This window comes from Parus major, chromosome 3 (assembly GCF_001522545.3).
Source record: "Parus major isolate Abel chromosome 3, Parus_major1.1, whole genome shotgun sequence".
In the NCBI taxonomy this organism is placed as follows: domain Eukaryota; kingdom Metazoa; phylum Chordata; class Aves; order Passeriformes; family Paridae; genus Parus; species Parus major.
This window is the reverse complement of record NC_031770.1, coordinates 103,421,344-103,447,919: the sequence shown is the minus strand read 5'-3', so window position 1 is coordinate 103,447,919 and position 26,576 is coordinate 103,421,344.

Here is a 26,576-nt window from a genome sequence, read left to right as displayed (position 1 = left end):
GAAGGAAGGAAGGAAGGAAGGAAGGAAGGAAGGAAGGAAGGAAGGAAGGAAGGAAGGAAGGAAGGAAGGAAGGAAGGAAGTTGGTTCATACCCCTTGTTTAAAAATTATAACTTTTCTCATAGTCTAATTTTCATTACTGAGTCAATATATGAAATTTACCATTAAAATGTACTTAAGGGGAGTAACACAGCAAATACAATGGAAATATAACCACAACAGTAAACTAAAATGGCTTAAGGCGTACCAGCTCTCCACACTAGTACCAAACACCTCTCCATCCTCAAATATTAAGAGACAATGTCAAGCCAAATGGATGTCTTAGGGAAGATTTTTTTTCTCTAACTGTTCAAATCCATATCTGACCTCTGCTGGCCAGGTTTCTCCATAATGCATTTACAGAACACCACATGTCAGCTTCCCAGGAATGGCTGAGGCTGGGAAGTGATGTTTGGCATATGACTGTTTTGATTCTTCTCTCAGCAGAGTTTTTAGGCAGCTGGGGAATCCGACCACTGATTCCAGCTGTTTCAGAAGCCTGGGCAGACAGCAGTGCTGGGGCAGGGAGCATTTGGGGTGTGTGGCTGCTCTCCCGACAGACACCCAGCAGCGTGGCCTCGTCTCGCTCGCCTGCCTGGGAACTCCCTGGGTCAGGATTCCCACGGGCCAACACACCTTTACTGCCACCCAGCCACTGGGACAGCTACGACTGTCTGTCTGACTGTGCTGACACAGAAATCCCACCCCCTGCTCATAGAATGCTTTGTGGTCAGACTGTCATTAACATGGATTTTCATGCTCATGATCTTGCTGTGTTTATACAAAAGGTAATTGACTTTCCTTGCTGGCTTTAAACTTTTAGGAAGTGCAGAGAGAATGTGACTGCACGGGAACATGCTGGACTGGCCTAAAGCTGGGTGAGTTCTCTCCAAGTGCAAACCTGCATCTGAAATGCATGTGACTGGTGGTGATTAATTTAATACATCACTGAGAGGCATTCACACATGGGCTGTGGGACCAGGAGGAGCAGAAGCAGACCACAGTGAGATGCATATTGCAGAGGTACAAGTCTCCACAAACATCCCAACCTCATGCTCAGCCCTCAGTGAGAGCCATGGCCTCGTGGGGAAGCGTCCCCCCTCCTGACTGCTGCAGGGAGCATCCCAGCTCTTCAGGAATAATAACCATTTAATTTCATGTGACCATCTGACAGTGACGGATCCATGAACATTAATCACAGGTAGCTTCTAAAAAAGTGACTTCAGACACAAATTGTACTGCTCCTCAGAATTACCAATTCCTGTTTTAATGGCAGAGTTTGTGGACTCTTGAGCTTTAATATAAAATGTATCATGCACAGGAACTGGGAGCTTTGCATGAACTTAAATGTACTTTCTTCTTTCATGCATTAATATGTTGGTTTTACACTGTAATTCTTGGCTAGCCACAAAACTCTGTAGGCTTCTAGATGTTTGTCCCCAGTTAATAAGCCCACAAGACCGATTTCTTGCTGTTATGACATCAATGTGACCTCATATTTACATGGAAAAACCAGTGGCTGAAAGTATTGGCGCAAGTCAAATCCTGAAATCCTTTCCCAACCAGAAACCTCATCAAAATCAGTAGGGCCAAAGATGTAAGAATTGCTCATGGAAAAGTTTCAGGCCTGTACTTTCAATCTACATATCTAAAAAATACCCTTTAAAATGCATCAGATCAGTTTACTTTGTGTCATTTCTTGCCAACTTGAAAAATGCCTTGATGACTGCACAATCACAGTCCTTCAAAGAATAGCTCTGATTTGACTTAAAAAAAGCTTCATAATACTGGCTTTGCCACACAGTCTACACTTGCCTTTGGGATGAATGGGGTATGTTCTGCCTATCAAGCTGAAATCCATGCAGCAGTGCTCAGATTTTAATGAACAGAAAATCTTTGTTGGAAAGACAGGTTAGACTCGATTTTTTTTTCCAGTGGGAAGGAATCAACGTGTGTTCACTGGTTATAGTAGTTATAAGCTCTTGTATATGAAAAAGGATTAGAACAGCATGGCTTTTACATTTTCTGGGGTTGAAAATTTTGTTACAGATCCATATTGATGAACAAATGCCATGAGCTCTTCCCACTCCTATTGACATTAAGGGGAATTTTGTCATTCATTTTCTAAAGAACAACTTTTGGTTATTCTCTTTATTCCATGCACAAGAATGCTAACTGATCAGCACAGGGATTTAACTTCATAACATTCTCATGGGGCATTATAACTCAGTGTAGAAAACCTGATTTTAAAGATATGTCTTAGTATAGACACTGCTGTAGGAACAGGGAATGAGCCTATTGTGTAGACAGCAGGCAGCCATGGAAATCAAGGACCGCAGACTGAATTTAAGTGAGTTCCTACTGTAAAGCAGGAGGGGATAATGTGATTCATGGATGGATGAACAAGGAAGTAGCGAGTAGGAGTGGGGAGCTGATCTTATCTCTCCCCACTGCTCTGGTAAGACTAATACTGGCAAAGTGCATAAAGTTCTGGTGCCTTGTGTTTTAATTGTAAAAGCTGGAGACAGGTCAGAGAGAGGATGAGAGAAAAATGTCTCTCTCTAGTGAAAGCCTTGAAGGGATCTCTCTGCTTACCTTATCAAAAAGATGGAGACATGACTTGATTAAAGCATACAAGTACCACCACAACAAGATAATACCATATGCAAAAGATCTTCTTCATCTAGTGGAGAGAGCATAGCAGGCATCAATGGCTGGAAGCTGAAGCCAAACCAATTCATACAAAGAAACCCAGGCATGCATTATTAATAGTAAGAGCAATTAATCCTGGGAACTACTTACCAAAAGTAGGGCTGGATTCTCTGTCTCTTGATGTTTTCAGATCAAGATTGGATGTCTTCCTAGTAGAGATGCCCCAGGCAAACCCTTATGAAAGGGAAGCAAGGTGAGACATAATAGCCCATGATGCACCATCAGACTGGTTGAGTAGATGATCCTGTTCTTACCACTCACTGGCTCTATCTCTGCTAGTAAATTAAAGTGTCAGGACCCAGGCCCAGACTACAGAACATGATCACCTATGCTATTAAATTGTTAGGACAGTCCTTCACACATTGTTGGTCAGGGTCAACTGGCCCTCTCCCAGATACACTTAGCACAGTTTGGGAACAAGCATAGTCCAAGGTTACAAGAAATTTGGACATGGGCACCATATTTTGAAGAGGAAAGGAATATAATAGTGGTATATGCTTGCCAGACCACCCTCTGGCAGAATCCATTTTCGCCTGTATCACTTGCAAAGATTTGATTCAGCTACAGCAGCTCGAGGTTCGACATCAACCAAGAGAAACATCTGTGAATCAAATATTCCAGAGCCGCCTCCAAGTAGGTGGAATGATGTTGACACACTCACAGCTTTGAAGAGCTGTAAAAGGGAAAAAGGAAGAATGTTTTGACATATTCTGAATATTCAGAAAGGCTAATTGTTTCCTGAAGTAACTGACATTCCATAGGAGTAGTGTATTCCTGCCGGTCATGTCCATACTAGATGGAGACATTGAAGCAGTGCTTCCCACACAGCCCTGGCAATTAGGCAACATGGAGCCTGATGACTGGGATCTTTTAAATGTCAGCACAGCTTCCTATTCCAGTGCTCACCCGGCTCTCATTAGCAGCATTGAGTTAATGTGTTTGTTGCTGCTGGTGATGATGTGCAGGGACACAAGTGCTACCCCTCAATGTCTGCTGTAATAGGAGAACAAGGAGTGCAAGTTCAAGATTTAGTATCTCATCTCAGGGATCCCACAAGGATGCTCTTCACTGTTTCTGAGTGCTAGAAACATTTCTTGCCTCCTGAATATTAAACAGACACTAACCCTCAGGCTTTTTTATAGAAGAAAAAAATCCCATATACTCTGGCTAAAGCTTTAGAAGGCTCTAAACAATTCCTACAGTGAAATTGCATCTACAATTGATTTTTTTTCCAGCACTGTTGAACCTGGCAGCACAGTAAATATTGCATGGGCCATAAAGACAGTTGGGCAGTAGTTGCTGGGCTACCACTGTGCACATCTGAGGCCCCTCATGCATTAGTTTGTCTATTGGGAGTCTTGGGACAAAAGACTGGGTTTTTACCAAGCCCCTATGCAAAGACTTCCAGATTTCATCCCTATTTATAAATCAACAACACAGAGTACCCATGAGAAAACAAAATAGTACTGTCACCTCTTTCTAGTGTAAGAAATGAAGGCAGAAAGGCCAGGTGCTTTCGGTCCATGAGATGTACAAAGGGAACTGGAGGGCAGGTCTCCACTGCAGGCCTTTGTGCAGAGACACCACGTGGCTTTGTGGTCCTGGATGCCTCCAAAATAGATGTCCTGCTCCATGAGTACTGAAGTGCCACGTCTAACTTAACAGACAGTACCTGAATGAGAGACTTTAGTATCAGTTTCCATATCTCCCCAAATCAGCCTTTTGCTTGGTGTGTATCAAAATACTCTTGCCCAAGAAAACAGCAATTCTGAATCTCTGTGAGACTCTCCAAAAATGCTCCACACCTGCAGCAAGGGAATGCAAAAAGACCCTTTTCTGTTCTCTTCTGCAAGCCTGAAGATCCTATGCTGACAACAAGGCCATCTATCTCAGATCAAGGTTTATTATTTTTGTGAAACTCAGATCACTCAACACCTGGAGGCAATTTCCTAAGCATCTGCACTTTTACAATGTGAAGCCAAGGTGGGATGAAAGGGCATAACCCAGTCAACTCTCAGAAAATCTGGCACTCCTGGCCTTTGCAAGCTTGGCTTAGCTGAGTAAAGTTGCCATTTGCAGGATATCTGTGAAAAGCTTCTGGATTAAGTGAGCAGTGTTGTGGTTGTGATTTTCATTTCATTATACAGAACACGTTTTAGAAAAATTCATTCATATTTCATGCTGGCCTTAAAATATTATGTTGTCATAAAAGGTGGCTATAACACTGGCAAGCAGTGCTCTGAAAAGATGACACAAACACTTAAGTGAGGTGTAGAGAGGCCCATGGCCATCACTCATCCCAGGCCAGCTTGGCTCCTGCAGTCACAGCTCAGGCAGGGTGCAGGAGCTCAACCACTCCCAACAGGCATTTAGGTGGAGCCACTCAGTTTTGGGGAGAAAGTTGCTTACCTACATAGCCATGGGGCAGAAAGAGTCCTAGAACTACTTATTCACAGTGGTGCCATCTTAGGATTTATCTTGCCAGGACATGAGAAAAAGGAGCAAATGAAGCTCCCTGAAACAATTCAGCCATCAGGACTTAGCAGAAAAAAAGTAATTATTAAATATATTACTTTAAGTTTAGCTGTCTACATCTAAGAGTCAACACATGAGGTAAAGGAGAAGTTGTTTTTATCACCTGTGATCTTCTTGGTGCTCTCTCTGGCAGACAACAGTTCAAACATCTTTGGGACTGTGATGTGTCAATTCCCACAGCACCACATAAAAGTCTTGTGCATCCCAGGACATGTGTCTGGCCAACAGAGCTGAGCCCACAGCTCCTCTTAGCTGAGACCTACCCCAGATTTCTAAAGGATTCCTTTTTGTGTTTGTAATAAATATCATTGATTAAAAAAGACAAAAAAAATAATATATTGGTCTTCTAATTAAGATAATTATAAAGACTGAAATGGTACTCTTAGTTGTTTTATTCAAAGTATAGAGAGGTACCATAGATATTGAGGGCTATCAATGTGGACTTCCATACTTTGTATTACTCTTCATTCTGCAGTTCAGGTACTGAAATTTTGCCTGTGTGAGATAGCATTGTGTTTCCAGAGAAGGTCATGGGTGGATCACATCTCTGGATGCAGCACTGGTCTCTAGTGCTGTTTAATGTTTTTGTAGAGCATAGAAAGCAAATATGGGGTTAAATTCCCAGGACATAACTACACTGCCACTGCCCCCACTATGGCAGTGAGATTCTCAGCCCAAGGCTCTGCAGTGTGAGAACTTCCAACAGAACAAACAAAGGGACAATTGTAAGAACAGAGTGGTTTGGCAAATAAATGAGTAAGAGACTTTATTTGGCACATTCAGAGCTGCCAAACTGAGGCTGAACCATGACCTGGCATCTGTCAGGACATGTCCATGTCTGTGTCCATATCCACTCTTGTGTGGGACGTGTTGTCAGGCAGGCTGAGCCTGGCTCAGAGATCTCCACTCTGCTGCTGATGGTCTGCTGTATCAGAGGATCACAGAGTGTCCCACGTTGGAAGGAACCCATAGCTGGGTTATAGAATGTCCTGAGGTGATGAGAGATCCTGGGAGCATCCCTCACCTCATCGGTGTCATCCCATTTTTTGGATTTTGTCTTCCTGCTTCAGTAACACTTTCAGCATGTGCTCCCTAGCTGGGTCCAATTTTGAACCACATGACCTTGGAAACTGGAGCGACCCTGTCTCAATCATACATTCAGAAATTAAATGACTTTGTGCACCTTGGATTAGGCAGTGTTTCACCAGTCACCACATCAAGCTTTAACAAAGTGTTTTAAATGAACAGAACTTTACTAGAGGGAAGGGAGAGAAGGAAACAGAAGGAAGCAACACAGGGAAATCTGAATTAACACCCAGCCAGCCCCAGGCTTGCCCCTCAGCAGGGTTATAAAGGAATTAGTCTGGACTCATCTTTCTGCTTGCAGCTGTGATTGTGTCAAAGGGACAGCACTGCCCTCCTGCCTTGTTCCATTCACCCTGAAACATACCTGTGCTCAGGGTGCTTCAGTGGGGTGACTGGTCAGGTCATTTCCAGGACTCTGAGTATCCCATGGACAATGTTCCCAGCCCTGCTGCTGGTGGCCCCATGGAATCATCAGGCCAAGCAGGTGCTCCCAGTTTCTCCAGACTGGTGCCCAGTAGCCTCCAAGCCACAGGTTTTGGCATGGGGTGCTGCAGCTCACGCAGTACCAGCTCCTGCTTACAGCCAGGGACCTGCTCCCCTCTGCTGTCACCACTTGCCTAGGTCACCTCTGGGCCACCACAGCCCCTTGAGAAGCTGGGGATGCCTCTTCTCCAGGCTCCCCAGTGGGGCTGGTGAACTCTACACCTTTTAGGACACCCAGGATCATGTTTACAACTTATACACATCTAGATGTCCTTTTAGGACACCCAGGATCATGTTTACAAGTCTCCTGGGAGCAGTTGTCTCCTGCCATGAGATTTCACTGTACCAAGGGCAAAAAATGTAAAGTTTCTAGCTATTATTATTGTGACAATGCAGTAGTGATACAATGATACATGGTCTGTGAGGGGATTGTAACTCTACCTGATGGCCAGAGGTGATGGGAGTGCAAGGAGGGATGATATCCCTCAGCCCCCTGATGCCCAAGAAGTGCTCAGGTACAGGAGGAAGAATGACACAAAAGGAGGTAAGGAAAGAAAACACAGAGAACAAGGGGGAAAAAAGAGTGGGAAGAACACATGATATGAAACAGGTCAAAAGAACACAATGAGGTAGAGAAACAGCCCATCTGCGACATGGTGCAGCCATTTCCTACTCATAATGTTTCATTTTCCCTGAGGATATCCCAGCACTTTTCATTCTTCCCCTACAAGTCCACTAGTGGCACACTCTGTGACCTTGGGGCTGCAGGCCAGGACACCTCCTCCCTGGACAGCCACAATGGCCCCAGTGCTAGCCGCATCCAAAAGAGTCTGGAAATACTTGTTTCCACCCTCAGCATGTCCAACACTGATATTAGCCTTGAAGGTTCTTATATCAAGAACGTAATGCATTCGGTTCACGTAATATATGTTGGTATAATTCGCGTTTTATTGTACATGTATAAAATCAGGTATAAAGTGTTTTTCATGTGTCAAGCACAAACAATTTGGGATTACAAAAGTTGCTGTAGAGAACCCAGGAAGAGGGTAATTTACAAGAGAACAAGGCATGAGAGGGGATGAGTCCACCCAGGCACAACAGGCCTACCAACGACCCAGTGATTAACGCCTAATACCAATCTAGTCTAATTCCTCAGGACCATGCATCTTAATGTCCAATTCCCAAAAATCTACTCAAACTCTCTTCCCTTCTGGAAATCTCATCAACAGACCCAAAGCAGAAATATGAATATGTAACAATACAAGGACAAAAAAACTGAAGATGCATAGCCTCAGGCTGAAAAAACTGTATAAAACTCTGCTCTCCAAAGGACAATTTGTGAACTTTGGGGAAACCAGTGCGATAGAGGCTGGTTCAGAGTTCACCCAGCGGCAACCCCAGGCCTGACACTGACTTTGTGGCTGTTTGGAAATTCGAGTTTTCAAATTTTTCAATAAAATTCTTATTGATAAAATTTGGCTGATTTCATTTATAACAGTTGAGGTTTGCCGGGTGCTATTACAATCCATATTTGTATTTCTCCAAAACCTTCCCACCAGGTCCCAGGATATATTCTCTCTCTTATTACATGTTACAGAAACTCCCTCTGTGTTGTCTCCCCTCCCTGCCCACATAGCAAAGTACGGGGTTAACTGAGTTCTCCACAGCACTCAGATTTTTGATAAATGGGCCATGGGCATCGTTCTTTCCAGTGCTCTCCCTCCCGTGGGGAGGTGCAGAACCGGAGTGCTGTGGGTGGCAGGTGACACAAAGGTGTGAGAGACACAGGTGTGAGCTGCACAAAGGTGTGAGAGACACAGGTGAGAGCTGCACAGAGGTGTGAGAGACACAGGTATGAGCTGCACAAAGGTGTAAGTGACACAAAGGTGTGAAGCTCAGGCTGCTGTGGCTCCCTGGGAGCTGTGGCTGGGCTGTGGGCAGTGCTGCTGGCCCAGGCCAGGAGCGCAGACACGGTGGGCACTGTTGGGTTTGATGAAGGCGTGTGAGAGATGCTGGGACCAAAGGCGGCAGAGCGAACCCCTGTCCCAGTGCCCTGAGCCAGGCTGCCTCACTCCTGAGGAGCTGACTCATGGAGATACGCTAATCAAGGGAAATGTGAAATATTTCACATTCCTCGCATGCTCCCACAGCAAAAAAAACACACAGTTATCATAGGAAATGTGAAATATTTGACATTCCCCGCGCCCTGTCGCAGTGAGAAATGCGCTGGGTTTCATGGCCTGCAGGCACCTCACTCCCGAGTGTCCGCGTTCCTCGGAGCACGGATACAACTCGTGGTGCTCCACTGGAGAAGGGAAATACCTGAGCCGTGCCAAGGCCGGTGTGGGATGAGGAGGAGAAGAGCAAACAGCCCTCAGGAGCCAGGGCTGGGCGAGGCCATCCTTGCGCCGGGGACGTGCTGGCAGCCCCATGGGCATCAGGATGCAGTGACAGTGCCAAGTTTCTCGCGGCCAACAATGAAGAGTTGTGAGATGAAATGGAGACTTGCCATGTGGAAGAGTCCTGATTCACATTAAAAAAAAAAAATCAGTCTGCTGCCACATGCCTAGCTTGGCCCTGTTACAATTTGTATGCGATTTTTGAGCAGGCCTCCCCGAGGCTGGGGCAGGCATCAGCCATTTTGTACATTAAGTACAAAACCATTAAGTACAAGTTAAAGGATGTCTTACCTCTGTGTTGCCATCGTCTGTCCTCTCTGAACCTCATACAGATGATCTTTAGACATCCTCACTTTACAGGAAAGGGCAAAACACCCAAGAATTCACTTGTATTGCATCAAAGAGAATGCTTTAAAAAACCCCAAACAACAAAACCGCAAAACCCCCACCCTACCTCTGCTCCTCCCTCCCTCAGGTGAAGATTTTGGGACCTTGCAGTACCAATCTGGCAGTTTGGGCTCCTGTTTCAATGGAGTGTCTTCATGAAGTAATTCTGACTGAAATCTGCTTCTCCAACACCAGAAGAACCAGGCTGGATGAATCCCACCTCTCTCCCTTCTCTAAATGGCTGTGATGATCTCACCCACCTGCGCTGGATCTGCGTGGCTTAAAGTGAGCAGCAGTGTAGAGAAATAAAAATTAGCATTTTCACCGTTTCTTTCTCAGAAATTAATTTCCTGATTTCTCTTTCTTACCTATGTAGGAGGAAAGAAAGTGAAAGCCTTTCTGCCTGTGAGAGAATTAATACTTCTTTGTAATTATCAGGGAGTTTTGCCATAAGTGTGGTTTAATTTCTACCCAGGTTGTCTTCTGCTTCTCTCACTACTTCTCAAAAGCTTTAAAATATATAATGTGCTACTGCTTCGTGGGCTCATTGACTGCCACACTGTGCTGGAATATGCTCCCATGGGAATACCTATTAAGTCAAGCTTTTTAAAAATTAACGTGGCTTTAAGCAATCCTTCTCCCTGCCAGTCCTGATTGCATTGCTGAGGACAGACTGGGCTGAGGCTGCCCCTCTGCTCCCTTCCCATGGGGTCTAGGTGGTTTGAATCCCTGCCTCCCTCTGCAAGGCTGCTTTTTTTGGACCAATTTCTTCATCACCCCTGCAATAGCAGTTTCCATTGTTGAAATGTGAAAGGAAATCACCCCACAAGTACCCCAGCAACAAGAGAGAGTTAAACTTTTCCTACAGAACCCTTCTCTATCTGTAAATTTTGGTTAATATGAAACAAAATTATTTTTTAGATTATGTAGTAGCAGTATCTGCTTTGGAGGGGGGGGGAAAAGGAAGTGATTTTTAGCTTAACACAGGAGAAAATTATTGCACAAAGGTAACTAAGAGATCTTTGCCCAGACCTTTGCCTAGACCAGAATTCAAATGTCCTCTCTACAATGAACTGGACATGAGAACAGGGACTTGACTTTTCCTCTGCAATCTATATCTGAGTATGAAAACAACATTTCCTGTTTAGGCAGAGACTGAATAAACAATTAGAGGAGAATTTTTGCCTAAGGTTGAACCAAGAAATAGAAGTTAGGGGTTTCTGGAGATGGGGAATACTTTTGTTAATATCTAAGATATTTTTGATCTAAACCAACATTTCTCTTGGGGGAGATAGAACTTAAACCTCCAAAGGCTTTTTTTGGGATAATTTTAAAATTCAAGATGGCTTTCTGCAGTGAAAAGTATAAGATTTTGTATAGTAAAACCCAGGAAGGGATACCAAAGTAATATTTTCAAAATATTTGCCTTCATTTTGAGGGTCAATATTTTTGGCCAAACTTAATCCAGATTTATAAGTAGATTTATTCTTTCTAAAAGTGTTTTGATTTTGGTGTTTTTTTGGGTTTTTTTTGGGGGGAATATTTATTTATTTATTTATTTATTTATTTATTTTCAGGAAAAAACATACTGGTTGTAAAACTAAATTTAGAAGGCTTCCACGTCCTCTCACCACATCTGGAATAAGGATTGTGACCATTTGGTTATGCTGAAGTAGGTGAGAGGCTTCTCCCTCATTCCTATTATTTTTGCATCTCTAAAAATAGTGGTTTCCTCCTGTAGTGAAACAAATAATCAGTTTTGTAGTCGGATTTCTTGCCAGGCTGTGAGCTGTCCCTCAGGGGGATGCACTCCACTGCAAATCTTCTTTCTCATTTAAAGCCTGGCAAAGGCATAGGAGCAGTTTTGAACAGGAAGACTGTCAGCAAACCCCTGTGCACTTTCCAATCCTCTGGCATCTCACCAGGCTGCAGACAGAGAAGGAGGTGACAGAGGAGTTATCTCAAGCAGTGGCAAAGTCTCTTGCAACTAATTCCTGAAGGAAGCAAGGAAAAATTGTCTTCAAGGTTTGAGGATGTTACAGTCCAAGGAAGAGAACAAAACACCAATGCATTACATTTGGTGAGCTACCTGTAGGTACAAACATGTTTAACTTCTTGAGCTGGATATCGGTTACACTACTCTGAGTAATATCAGCAGGATTACGATGATTTTGCCACTCCTGCATAGTCAGAGGACGGCAAACTGAAATCGCTGCCTTGATCTGCTCTGCCTGTTTGCTCTTGTTAAAAGGCTGGGGACTGGTTTTCAAGTGGGACAGGTTTTTGAGGGCTCATTGTCAACAGCTGTAAGTGCTTTCAGCACAGCTCACACCCAAAGGCAGGTCAGCGAGCATTATTTTTTCTTCCCTTGGAAATGTACTGAGCAATGCCAGAGATGCGATTTTATGTAGTGCAGTGGTGTGGTACAGCATTCTGCAGGCAGTTTAGGGGCCTTGTGATCTAGATTAGCATGAAGAGGCAAGGTTACTTCAATAAATGCTCACTCCTGCCTCTATGGTATCATCAAAACAAAAAGTTTTACATGACCTCAGCTTCAGGCATGCTGGTTTTCAATGGCAGCATGGTGCACTGATGGACATGGCAACTCCAGCTTCACAGACAAAAAACTTGCCACAAATTAATATCAAAAAGTTTTGGTTTTCCCTGTATTTGTAGGACCAAAATGCTGCCATACACGTAAATTTCTCCTTAGCTTTTACAACAGCTTCCTTCTGTGGGCAGAAACCTTAGAGCCCCCCAGATTAATATAATTAAACCAAAGCAAATGCCAAGGGAATAAGGGCTGCAATATACACTGCCCAAACTCTGACTCCTCAGATGCCTTGCTTTTTATAAGAACCACCAAGTCAGAGTCTGACCCTGAGTGCCCAGCCACTGCCTCCAGGCTGTCGTGGGGAAAGCAAAGGCTCATCTTGCCACCTGCTAATTCTGGAAAGCATGTAGTGAAATACAACATCTGAAAGGGCAGGACTGAGCTTTACATCACTTTTTAATTCAATGGCTTGTTCATTCAAATAAGATTTACAAAGACATTATGCAATTTTGCAGCACGCAGTCATCGGGGTTGTGTAATGAACACCTAACCTGCAGCCTGCGAGCCTTAATTGGATGGAGATCATCTCATGACCATGGCTGGGAAGCCAACAGGGGCCGTGCACCAACTGAGATTGTAAAAATGTGTTGAAGTCTCTGACTCAGTTGTTGTCTTATATAAAAGAGAAATGCTAGAGAATTGTGAAACCTTGTGAGTTATGCAAGGAGGGAGTTTAATTACTATTATTGAATTTGTACATTTTTTGCACTGCTTGTAGCTTTTAATTACTCATTACATTTTGAGCACTCGACAATTAGAAATAAAAACTGCAGGTGCATTTGTCCTTGATACTGCTTTTTGAGTAATGGAAAGTTAAACCTATCCATACAGCTTATTTTACAGAGATATCTTAATTCATACATGATATAATGAAAAAGAAAAGCTAATAAAAATCTTATTCACTCATTTCTTCCTGAGACCTTGTCAAAGAGATTAAACATTTCTCATTAACAGTGCTTTAAGTTCTACTAGAAAGGTTTTCCCACTTTAAAGGACTCCAAACGCATTTCTGGAAGTTATAACACACACAGACATCTATTTTCCAGCCTGCAGTTTACTGAGAATATTGATATAGTTTCTTGCAAACAAAAGGTGTAAAAAAGGTAAAAATACAATATTTATTGCTAAATGAATGGAAATCTAATAATAAAACTTGACACAATTAAATTGAAGAAAAAATATTTCTCATTTAAAAATTGTAAATTTTTAATTGTAAATTCAGGAAGGAAAAACAGAAACTTAAGTAGGCCTCATTATGTTATCAAAGGTTTTGAGTGCTAATGGAGTGAAGGGCAGAATGAATTGAAATTTTTTTTTTTTACATGGACATCTGCAACCATTCTTATAGAAAATATCAGAAGAAAAACAAGCAAAAATCATGCCACATTGTGCCAGGTACTCAACACAAGGAAATGGATGTCAGTTCTGCAGAGTCACATAAAGAAACACAATTTACACTAGGCCAAAAAAAAAAAGATTACTTCAAATAATGCTGACCTCAGTCTCCCTTGTCCCTTAACATAATCCCCATGCCCATGGCAGTGACAGTCGGTGGACTTAACTGAATTCTCAGTTATATTTCTGTTGCCACTACTGGGTTAAATTTACTTATTTGGTTTATTATTATTTGATTCACTTGTGTGAATTCAAGTGTCTGTGATGATCAATACCAGTATTGCTCAATACTTGGGACTGAGTCTCCACTGATTTTATTAACCAGCAAGAAGTACAGAGCCTAAATTGTGGTAAGGGATGGGGAGGAAAAAGTATCACATTGGTCTTCCTGCAGTTTTTTAGTTATCACTTTCCACTTACTCTGTGCTCTGCACATCCTCAGGGTTACAGCAATTCATTCTGGTGGCTGATCTCAGTTTAGTAATTTAATTTTTTTTTTGGTTTCTCATGTAGCAGAGTGATGGCACATATAAACAAAGCATGTCAATTTGATTTGAGGATTTTGACTTCTCCTCTGATATCTTTACAGCATAAGCACAACAATAATAAATCTCTGCCACTATTTATTTTTGCACCCAAAATCCCTTGCCAAGCCCAGGAGATGAATGTAACTTATTTCTGCACAAAAGTGATGATCAGATTTTTGCCCTAAAGGTTCAAGGTGGCTGTAAAAATAATTGAGTCACTACCCATGGAGGTATTTAAAAGAAAGACATGCAGATGTGGCACTCAGGGACATGGCTTAGTGGGTGACTTAGCAGTGCTAGTTAATGGGTAGACTCTATGATCTTAGAGGCCTTTTCCACCCTAAAGGATTCTATGATTCTGTGAATTAGCATAATTTCAAGGTTTATTCCCCCAGCCAGGATTTCATGGTAGCCAGAAGGAGATGGCAGGATATGGAGGCTGTTTTGGGGCTGGATGTGCCCAGGTGCTGCACAGGACAGCTCGGTGGCCCAGGCCAACATCCCAACAAGTACTGGTGCCTGTGCCTGGAGCTGTGCCCTGCAAGCCTGGAGTCTGCTGGTGCCAGCACACCTGACAAGGTCAGACTTCCAGCTCCAGCCACGCACCCAGGGCAGTTCTGAAACAAGCCCCAAATTACATGAAGCTCACTCAGCCCACCATTGGGTATTTATTTAGCCTTACCACTCTCAGACAAAGTTTTCAGCTGGGTGGTGAAGAATTTGATGCTAAACACTGAAGCCAAAAACCCCAAAGGCTAAGAAGCAGCGAGAGGCAGTGGTGCAGAGCTGCGGATCCCGGCAGCCTGCGGTGCCCCTGGCTCGCCTGCCCCTGTTTTGGGTTACACAGTGTGGGTGACTCAGCCAGGGAGAGGGAGCCCCAGGAGGGGTTGGAAATAAATGTGTTTGGAGGAGGAAATTGAAGGAAGAAGAGTATTTTCTGTAGGGGAGTAGAGTGGTATGTAGGACTGCTCGGTGGAAATCCAACATAAACCTTGCACAAGCCTGACTGCTATGATCCCCACGACTGTCTTCTCATTCCTTAAGTAATTGAGGCTGCAGCTCAGCAAAGCATTAAAGCTCAGGCTTCATTTTATACTGCCAGTAAGTGCTTTGCTGAACAAGGGCTTAAAGTATCAAGCTCCTTGCACGAGATTTATCCTACTAATTTTAGACATTTGCAGTGCAGATATCTACACCAGAGCTAGTGACCCCAGGCTCTCCCACTATGAATGAGGACAAATAAGCATCTCTGGGGGGCTGTTCATTATGTTTACTCTACTCCTGAGCAAGAAATAGCACTCACAGAAGTATTTGCAATCAGAGCTCAAAATAGCTAAATCAGATGTAAACATCTACAATCTGTGTACCTACACTCAAGCACCTGAACCACAACAGCCACTGACAACAGATGAGTAGGGAAAAACCGTACCAATTGGGAGAAATCAGGGAAATGCAAACTGAATTTTAACAGAGAACGGAAACGGAAAATTATTTTCTCCCTGAGAAAGTTACAGTTGGAATTGTTTTTAAGACAAACAGAGGAAGAACAGAATAGGCCATTGTTATTCCCTTGTTTAAAGCATTATTTCTTTCATACTTGCATTGTCTGAGATTGCTTCCCTGCTTCCATCGGTTACCAGGGGTTCCTGCTCACCCGCCAAACTTTTAGAAAGCTGTAGTTAGGTGAGGTTAATCTCCTCTTGTGTCAGAAAGATGTTTTTAAAGGAGGAGTCCCAAATATTTGAGATATTTCTGCAAAGTTATTTGATTTAGAACTCATGTTTCTCTGAATATTGAAAACCACTGCTTTCCCTGCGTAGGCAACTGCGATGTAAACTTCTGGGAATCACTGCAAACATGGGAATGCCTGGAATCCCTCTGGGAAATAACTGTGAAACCTTTAATCCCTGTTATCTCTGAGAGCACATATTTTTGTTTGCTTGATTAGCAGTGGGAGAGGATGAGTGATTGGTGTGTTGGGCAGTAAAGCCTTGTGCTGTTTCTCTGGGGCTGCCCCAGGGAAGACGCTGTTTCCTGGGCGAACCCCTGAGCACAAGAGCAGCAGCACGGCTTGGTGTGAAGTGGTGGGAGCAGGGAATGTGTGGCAAATACAAACCCAGCAACAACTGCAGCTGTTGAAAGTACAAGGCAGCGAGCAGGACTGTTAGACTTAGGTGGTGTTAAATCACAGAATGCCCTGGGTTGGAGTTCCAGCCCCCTGCCATGGTCAGGGCCACCTTCCACTAGAGCAGGTTGCTCAACACCCCATCCAACCCAGCCTTGAGCGCTTCCAGGGATGGGGTAGCTCCTCTGGGCAGACTGTTCCACTGTCTCACCACCCCCACAGTAAATAATTTCTTCCTAATATCTAATTAGGAAGAATTTCTAATTAATGTGGTCTGATTCCCATGGCAGGAGTTTGGGATGCACATTTAAGCACTGAATTGAGGCAGTAAATTAGGAATAAAAGTGCTTGACATTTCCTTCTGTGAACAGTGGAGACAGGAAGCTCCAGAAAATAATTGATCCTATCTAAAGGAAAAAACTTAAAATTTGTGGATTGGATCTCTCTCAGAATATGATAGTCTCTCTAACTGCAGGGAAGTCATGAGATACTTAACAGTGATGGATAGTTCACTCCTTAGATATTGCTAACACAAACACTGCTAATACAGAATCTGGAAAATTCTTTTTTTCTTCACTTTGACATCTACTAAAATGAGAACCATGCTGAGATTGCTGTTTGCATGTGCTCTCACAGGACAGCTGATAACAGAGCTCTGGGCCCTGTGTAGCCCAAAGAGGAAAAATTCATGTACAGGACTACAAGACATCTTTCTATTTTGACATCTAGAACTTTCTTACTCTAATGTGAAAACTTCTACCACAAGCCTGGGAGTAATGTGGGGACCAGATTGACTGAAGAGTGTATTTTACGTGGGGACAGATTCTGTCTGGGTGTTTTGTGGGACCCAAAGAAGAGGAAATGATTCACTGACAAAGGGGGGAACAGATGCCTTGACTCACAATTTCCTGCTCTAACCACTAGACAATTCCTCTAGCCATTCCTTAGTGCATCAAAAGGATGGATTAGTTTCTTAATTCCTTAAACATCATTAAATGGTTTTCCAGTATTATACATCCAGGTGTACCATATTGCCTACTGGAGGAAGATCTCTAGGTTTTATTCTGTAAGTTTGCAGAAAAGGTGCCAAAGAAAGTGTGTTTGCCTGTCCAAATGCTATTTGCTGATGGAACCAAAGTGCCAGGTCTGCTGTACTGCTTTCCTCATATGTGGAGGGCTGGGGACTATGGGGTTGATTTACCTTTATCTCACTTAGTTCATGAAATTCCAAACATAACAGAAGATATTTTTTGTGCCTAATTCGGTAAGATTCTGGATGATGTTTAAGAAACACGAAAGGATTGTGTCCACATAAAAGCAAATTTATGACATTACTGTTCAATTAAATCATTCTGGGGTTTCACTTTTTTCCCAGTAACTAGAATTTCTTTGTATCCATGACCACTGTAAATGGTTTCTAGATCATACAAGGATGATCAAAAGAGTGATTTATCAGGCATGCATGCAAAAAGCTTATACTTAAGCTGTCAGCTGTACTTGAGAATCTTAAACAGAACTCCACTGCTATCAGATTGTCTCTTACATGCAGTTTCTTTTATAATTATTTCTCCTAAAGAGAAACCACACTATTTTCCAAACCAGTATGCTTAGGCTGACAAATCCACAGGATCCCCTTGAAGGAACGCTCAGATTCACAGCCCAGGCAGTATTTCCCCTTGCAGGCTGATTTTAGTTTTAGGACTGTGCCATCTGCTGTTGGAATTGCAGATTTCCGCACAGTCTGCAGCAGTCAGCTCCGACGGCCTGGCCACACATGGCTGTGGTTTGTCCCAGGTGAGGGACACGTTGTAGAGCGATTGCCATCCCTGCCAGAGGCTGCAGCCTTCCCAGGATCATTTATTTCACTGCTCTGAAGGGCTCTGCTTTGGCACGGACATGTAAGGACTTACATTTTTCTCTCCTGCTCAGAATATGACACACATGGGATGCAGAGTCGTATTCTACAATATTAAATTTTAGCAGAAAATAGAACTTCCTTCTGCTCCTCAGTTCCATGAACAGAGAAGGTGCCCAGACAACTAAGGAATGGGAAATTTCACCTTCCCAGCCTTATACATTGGTTCCCATTGTTTATATGCTTGTGGGATCACAGAGCTATTAAAAACTAGACTGAAGAATAGAGATATTATTCTGCTACTGAAACTGTATTACATTCTTAACCACAAGCATCTCCTATCTGCCAACATGAAAGCGATTCCGCTTTGGGAAAACTGAAAATGACTGTACACTGGGCACTCAGATTCCTCACAAGGGTAACCCACATCCTCTGCAGAAGCATTTCTGAGCTCAAAGGTCTACCAGGAAAGACTGGCAGGGAAGTATTCCCAAACATATTTTCAATTTTAACATTTCAACACAGGGATTTTCCTGGCAGTCACTGCAGAACAGGCGTGATGTGCTCCATGCCTGTCTATGGCAGCTCAGAAAATGAGGCAGGTGGGATATAGATGAGCTCTCCAAGGGAACAATACCATATTTTGAGAGACACAACTGACCTGGAACTTCTTAATCCCACTCCTGCTTTCTGTTATAACTACATCTGACTGCCTCACATCATCAACATGCCTGCCTACTGGCACTATTAGGAAGGAAATGTCTTTCATTTTAGACACAGAATTATGTGAGCAGTTAGTTAATAGGATTTTGTTACTGAGAGCTATAGAACCTGGCACTTCTGGCTCCTGTTTAATGAGGGACATGTATATGCCTAGGGATCAAACTGAGAATGGCCAGCACACAACACAATAAGCTGTTTAAATAAGCTCATTAGAAATACTGAGGCATACACCTTAAACCCTGTTCTTGGGTTTATCCTGGCAGTTTTTAAGGCTTGTTTTTCTCTCAGCAGCATGAGGAACTCCCAGATCAACAAGCATCACTAACACTCGCAGCTGGCATGACACCAGTGCTCCTCCACATACCTGTTCCCAAGGCTTTAGGTGTCCACCCTACCATCAACAGCTCCTGCACCAAAACATCACCCTCCTGGCCATGCCAGCCCACCCCACTGGCCACACCAGCTGACCCTGCTGGCCACACTAACCCATGGCTCCTGGAACCTGCCCCAGTGCTATCACAGGCACAGGACATTCCAAAGGTAAAACCAAGGCTCCCAGGGAGAGCAGGGAGTGGTGTTGCTTTGTGTAGACCATGGGCTGGTGGAGTCTGGGGAATGTTGATCTGAGAATACAAGCAGATAAAAGATGTGAAAGCAAAGCCATTAGCTCCTGAGCTGAAATGGCTTGGCCAGTGTCACTCAGCAGAGCTGGGAAGTGAACATGGCCCCCAAAGGTCATGTAAACCATGGTTTGTTTTCCAGTTGAGAAATAAAATGGAAAATAATTGGGAACAGAAGTAAAAAATCCCTTTTGCAGGCTGAGAATGTGGCTAATATTTGTGTTCCTCCTCTCTTTCATTTAATCATCTTAGAATTTGTTTATAACACCAAATGATTCCATTGCAGACAGAAACACGATGATGAAGTGTCAGCAGAGACCCTTGACATAATGATGCCAGCATTTCCTTCCAGGATCTGAGTTCTTCCCACAGGACATACCATCCACACCAAGCCCCTTTTTCAGTGGGAGCTGCCTTCCCCCAGTACTGCCTGTAGCCTGAGGCTAATCAGAGGAGAGCTGTAAAGAGGTCAACATGCTGAAGACCTTTCCCAGTTTTCCTGGCTTCAGGAGGTTTCAGAGCGAGCCTCGGGCCAGAAGCAGGACTACAAATGAAACAGGAGGGCTGAAAGCAGGAGGCAAAAGTAGCTGTGAGTTTTTGACAGAGGGTTTCAATGGGAGCAAGACATGAAGGGAAGCAAGCTCCTTCTGGAGGGAGGCCCTGGGATCTGGCCATCACTGGACAGACCTGGCAGATGGAGAAGGAGCCACCTGCTCCTGCCTCAGCTTCCCTCTCCTGCCTGTCCCAAGGCTGCTTCCCAGCAGCAGCACAACTCAGATAAAGAAACTCAAATAAAGAAACTGAGAACTGAGCCTTGGTGTGATTGCCTGGTATGACATTTCCCAGCCTGGATTGCCTCCTGAGACACTTGGCTTCCCACATTCCCAAGGTAGATTTAAAAATAGGACTGCCTCTGATCTGTGCCAGGTAAACAGATCTTATTTTCCTGGTTTGCATGTTTGAATTGCATCGTATCTAATGACCATGGCAAGCTGCAGGCAGCACAGTTTCTGGAGGCTGAGAAAAGACACATCTCATCTCTGGAGATGTCTCATACAGTGAATTTAAGCTCAATATCCTAAATTTAGAACAACATTACATGAAAGGAACCTGAAGTGTAGCGAACTGCTAAAGGACTTAAACTTGGCTTAAACACTCCTACAGACAGTCAGAAAATTGTAAGGTACTCCCTTCTGAAAAACAGCTACCAAGTATGCAGCCTTCCCTACTGAAATGCTGCATTCTTTGGGAAGAAATACAGAACAAGTAACCCTGTGCATGGGAGGCTCCAGTAGCACAGCTGCTACAACATGTTGCTGTATGGTGTGGCTGGCAGGCTGGTGGGATGGCTCTGAGGGCTAAATTATGCCATGTTTTGAGAGATACAGCCCCAGAAATGCAATGTTATCAGTCTAAGTTACAATATAGTTGCCATGGCAATTATAAAATGGGAAATCATCGGTGTAATTTATTTCATTGTCACATGCCTTATGGTGAAATCTCGGCACAATCTTGTGGAAGGAGACAATAAATGTGGGGTTTATTCCAAGTGGCTGAGGGTTTTTTGTGTAGGCTGAGTGGAAGAGCAGCTACCCCAACAAATCCTGACTGTCTGGATCCTTGGGGCACAACTCAGGGACACGGTCTTGGAATCCAGACAAAATCGTAGTTTGAAAAACCTTAGGACTTAGTTGCCAATAGAGATTTCTGCTAAAAATAAAGATTTTCTGCTATTCTTTGTGGTTACTGTAGTCCTTTGGCCTGGCTGCTCACGGGACAGAGCCCTTATTAGAGCAAACCTATGTTCCCTCTATCCGCAGCCAACTGCAGCCATGGAGGAGACTCAGCCCTGTGCTGTGACACCTCCTTTGAAGGAATCAGGGTCACATCTTATTTAATTGAAATTAATAAACTGGCTAGCAAGCAGAAAAAAAATGAGCAGCCAGCTCCACTGGTGCCCCTCATATGTTGATGAGGAACAGAGGGCTGAAATGATCCCACACCTTGTGTCTAGGATCAGGTTAATCGGTTACAAAGGCTGAATATTACCTTTCCATAATGCAGAAAAAGGATTTTGAGAGAATGTGCAAAATAAGAGACTCAAAAACCAGCATGAGACTTGTTGGAAATGCCTTTTAGTGAGAAATAGAGTTTTAGTATCCTCAGCAGAAGTGAGTCTAAGAGGTAATGTACATGTGACACTTTCTCAGGAGGAACATGAGAATGATATCGCTGTCAGAGCAAGTCACAGAAACCAGTGGTGGGAAACCAGAGCTAGATAACATTAAATTAGCAACAAGATGTAGGTTTTTTCACGTGGAGTGTGACTAAACATGAGAAGAAACCATGGAGGATGTGGTGGACATGGTACATTTTTCAGACCTCCACATCTCCAGATGAAAGTGGAAGATCCTCTTCAGATGTGAAGCCTATCTGAGCACATCTAGGGACAGCCACATCTTTGGTACCCAGATGGCAGGAGAATGTGATACTGCCTGAACACTGCAGTGTAACCACACTTTTACCAGTGGATGTGTATTCAGACATTTTTGACACTAAAGCCTCCCTGAGGGTAGTGATGCCTTCTCTCCAGTGCGTCAGCTGCATCTCTCTGAATGCTGGTTTTGATAGCAATAAACTGTGTGTCATCACTCATTTACTCCAAGCTCACTGTGTCGTGTGCCAGTTTGGAAAAAAGCAAGGAGAGACATCTTAATTTTAGGAGACTTCTCTGTAGGCATCATGTTCCAATAAAATTGCACACATGCTGCTGGTTGCTGATGAAGGCACCTAGGAAGTCTTTAAAGCATGAGCTTGAAGTGTTTGTCGAAAGAAACAGCAAATTACCAGCTGGTTTCCCAGACAGCTGGATGTGGGACACAGGCTGAAAAGCACTGAGAATAAATAGGCATGGAAAGAATATAATAAAGCCCCATATTTTGCTGCTAAACAAATACATATATTACTTGTATAAAATATTTATAATAATATGTAATAGGTTGTATTCAGCATGGGTTTTGTTGGTTTTTTTTGGTAGAGGTGAAGTGAATGAATTTTCCTGTCAGACACCCAAATCACCACTGAGGAGATGTGCAGAAAACCTACCAATCCTGCTGTATATTCATGCAGCTCTGCACAGGCTTCCACTCAGGAGAAGAGTGGGTGCGAAGGGTGCGAGTGACCTGGGGCACTTAACAGCTTCTCTCTGAATTGTTTGACAGGGATGCAAACCTCTTCACCTCCAGGAAAGCCATTTATGCATACTTTTATGTCTACTTCTGCTTTGCTCTCAAGGCCTTTGATTTTATCTTTAAGCCAGCAGTGTTTATGGTTCTCAAGATGATTGTGTTCTGCTAAACAAGTTCCTTTGTCTCACAGTGTGGCTGACAAATCTGCTAGTGAAACAATTTTACTATTCAGCAACTTCAGTTCTGCCTCCAACTTTTTCTGTGTCGCCTTTGAACTGCCACTGCTGCATTGATGCCTGCTATGGCTCTGCCTGCCATGCATGTCGTTGCTATAGCCCATTAAAAGCAGTTGCAGCCGTGCTTACCACTGGCTTCCTCCTTCCTTTGAAGCCGTTTTCTTTGACTGGTCTTAATTAATGCATAAGCTGGGAAAGTGCCTTCTTTCCTCCTTTCAAGATGTTTTTTGTTTCTTTGTTTTAGTTTCATGTCTTTGGCTGAATAGATGTTTCCAGTATGTTCTTTATGAAAATGAAAGGGAAATAGAAGCTTACACAACTTTTTTATTGGTGAAAGAAACCCAGGCCATGGTCTTTCTTTGACTGCATTACCATTGCGTGCTTTTTTGACTCCATTTCTTCTCTCTATTCAGGAAAGCCAAGTAACATGATTAAAGTCTTCTTCCAACTCAAAGACTTTGACAGCAAACAAAGATGGATCACTTACCAACTGAATGAATCATGTACAGGAAACCAAGGCAAGTGTTAAACATATTTACTAGGGGAATCAGTTAAGAATGGTATGCTGAAGATCTGCAATTAATTAACAGCAGTTCCCTGTACTGAAACAAGAGATTGAAAAGCTATTAGATAATTAGTAAAATTCTATAAAGCTGCATTCCTCAAAGCAGCCACAGATGCCAAAAGGAAATGCTGGACTGCTAGGCCAGATACCAACTTGTCAAGGAATTAATCATCTTATTTAATGGCAAATACCTGGCCACGTGGGCAGCCGTGCAAAAGAGCTGAATAGTCTGAACAGATGGAGCACTCCTCTCTCATTACTGCTTATTGTCACGCTGCTGCCAGGCGTGCAGCTACCACCTTCCTCAGTTTCCTCATCGACAGGCTAAGCAAGCTCAGTACTTCATCAGCTTTCGGCATTTCCATGGGCAGTCACTGCTGCATCAGGGCTTCAGACAGGAGGAAAAATGGGAGAAGTTTGCAAATTACACAAATATGTGATGAATTCATGTCCTGCACTTCAGCAGATGAACCTCAGGACTTGGTGTAAATGTCCCTCGGAGCCTGTAAACAAGCAGAGGTTTGTGAGACCATCTCAGACTGTAAATGAGCTTCATCATCAATCAAATCAGCTGAGCAGGAGGGTCCCAGCCCAGAGCAGGGCCCTGCAGCAGGAGCCTTGCTGGGGAACGCATCTTCACTCAACATTTCATTACCCATGAATACCTGAATCAGAGAGGTGTGCTTTGATCTCAGCCACATCCAAAAATCCTCCTGCCCTGGTCTGCACAGTGCTCCCCAGAAAGCTTTCCCAGCTATGGGCTCAGAAACACAGAGACTGCTGCAAACCCCCACTGTTTTCCATCCAGTTTCCCCAAATCCCCGAGGCTCAGAGAGGGGAAAGCAAAGCCTTGTGATCCTATGAGGGTCTGTTCTGAACAGCCTGGTCAGCATCAATGGCTCCTGCAAGGGAGGGCACAGCTCATGCTCGGCTCTTGCTCAGGGCTTTCTGAGCAGCTGCTCAGAAACAAAACTCACCTGCCTTCTTTCAGATGCACCTTAGGGTTAAGGGAGTCTGATTAAAGAGGTCTCCTCACTGCCCCACAAAAGGTGGCCTTGATGGGACCTCAAAAGATGGTTTTGCTGGGGCAGTTTAAAAGCTTCCTCTCTATATCTGACTTGTTTAAAATCACTGATTTTCCTATCATGTCTGCTGCTGTTGATTAAACATGAGCAGTGTCAGGGCAGGGCATTTCTCCTGGCTTTTGTGGGAGAATCCTTAAGTATACTGATAATACAACATGTTGGAACCTTATAATTTCTGTGAAATGTTATTAAAAGAATCATTTCATTCCTTCCTTTTCTAGAAAATTTAGCTTTTTAATGATTCAATAGAAAATTGAAATAGAAACAATGTTTTAATTTCAGCAAGAAAACTGCCCAAACCAAGATTTTTGCCTTTTTCAGTAGCCATATGACTTTGTTAAAATCAAACCATCTTTCATGAAACATTTAAATATTAATAAGACTGTGTTTTTCTCCAGAAAACTTCCCAATGCCCACCTTCATAATTTCAGCACCTTGAATGACAAACTCTGCACAGAAGCAGACAGGTTTGACCAGAACCCATCAGGCTGAGTGTCTGCTAATTCTGTCAGTGAAAATCCACCACATTTTGATCTACAACAGATAGGTGGTTCCAGCTCCTAATTATTGCACTTTCTGTCCAGGTACAAAGGGAGAACAACTCCCCATCTGACATTTGCAATTAGCTCTTGTCACACATAAATGGAAAAATATCTCCTCATGTTTGCAATAAAATTTCAGTCTTTCCATATAACATGACATGATAATAATTTGTGCCATTTTCATGGAGCAATAGGGTAAGAGGTATGCTGCCAAATGAGCCTGTAATAATGCTAGAAAAAAAAGGTCTAATATGATGATGCTTATCTTTTTAAATAAATGCCATTAGAGGCTAGCCACAGTAATTGCCTCTATTGAAGAAAAAAAAGAAACAGAAAGAAATGGTGCAAAACAGTAATCTCATACTTAATTAAGCAATGCTGACTCCTGAAATGTCCTTCAGCTTATGTTTCCCCAGGAAAAGAAAAACAAACTAATTTAGATGAGCTGAAACCAGTGAATTTATGGATGAGCTGAGGCATAGACTGTATGCATTTTAACAGCTCAGACTGAGGAGATGCACCTTCATTTTACAAAAAGAGAAATAAAGAAGGGTAAAAAATAAAAATCAAGTTAAGGAAAAAAAAAGAAAAGACAAGTATCTAAACTAACCACATAACTGCTGTTTTTAACTATGGAGAAAGTCCCCCTGTCTGTGACATTTGCACATGACTACTACTCAGTTATCAGCTCAGCGCTCCAGATGGGTGCAAGATAGACACGCTCTCACAAGACATCAGTAGCAGGCCTAGGAACGAAACACTCAAATTCCTGAGCTTTTAGACCACAAGATTATTCAGTGCTGAATTTTAGAAGGTAGGCAATATGAGATACAGACTGAAAATGATAACTTGTGTGAGCTATGTTTGAGCAGAAGCATCCTATCCCGACAACAGTGTTTGAAGCACCACCATACCCCACAGATCTCTCCTATGTATAAAGCATTTCTCACTCCCTCCCAAAACCTTCTTCTCCCCATAAGACCATTCAGCACATCATTTTATTCACAATTCTCCTGTATTTTTTCTGGAAATTTCCAGAATGCTATAAACACCTTATTGTGCTTTCATAACCTAGACTTGTTTAGGATTAATTGTAATTAGGCCCAGTATATGGAAATAATAAACCTTTCATCCCTGAAGAGTCGGTAATCCAATGGAAGAATGGATAATGAGCCTTCCCCATTGCTATCTTTTCAGTGGGTTTGAGTTTGAGCTCCAGCACTTGCATCCACACTTGAGAGCAGTCCCTGCTGGGTATGAAATAAAGCCATGACAGATAAAAGTAATTTTATCTCACCAGCCTTTTATCTGTGTTGGCTTTACTACAAACATGACTTTTTATGCTGTTTTAGTTAAATAAGCTTTATTTGCTTTTTAAATTTTTTTTTTGGTTTTTTGTAGTTATGGCCCCTGCTAAGTCCTACTGTGTTTGTGCCAGGTGCAAGACACAACCATGCTGAGA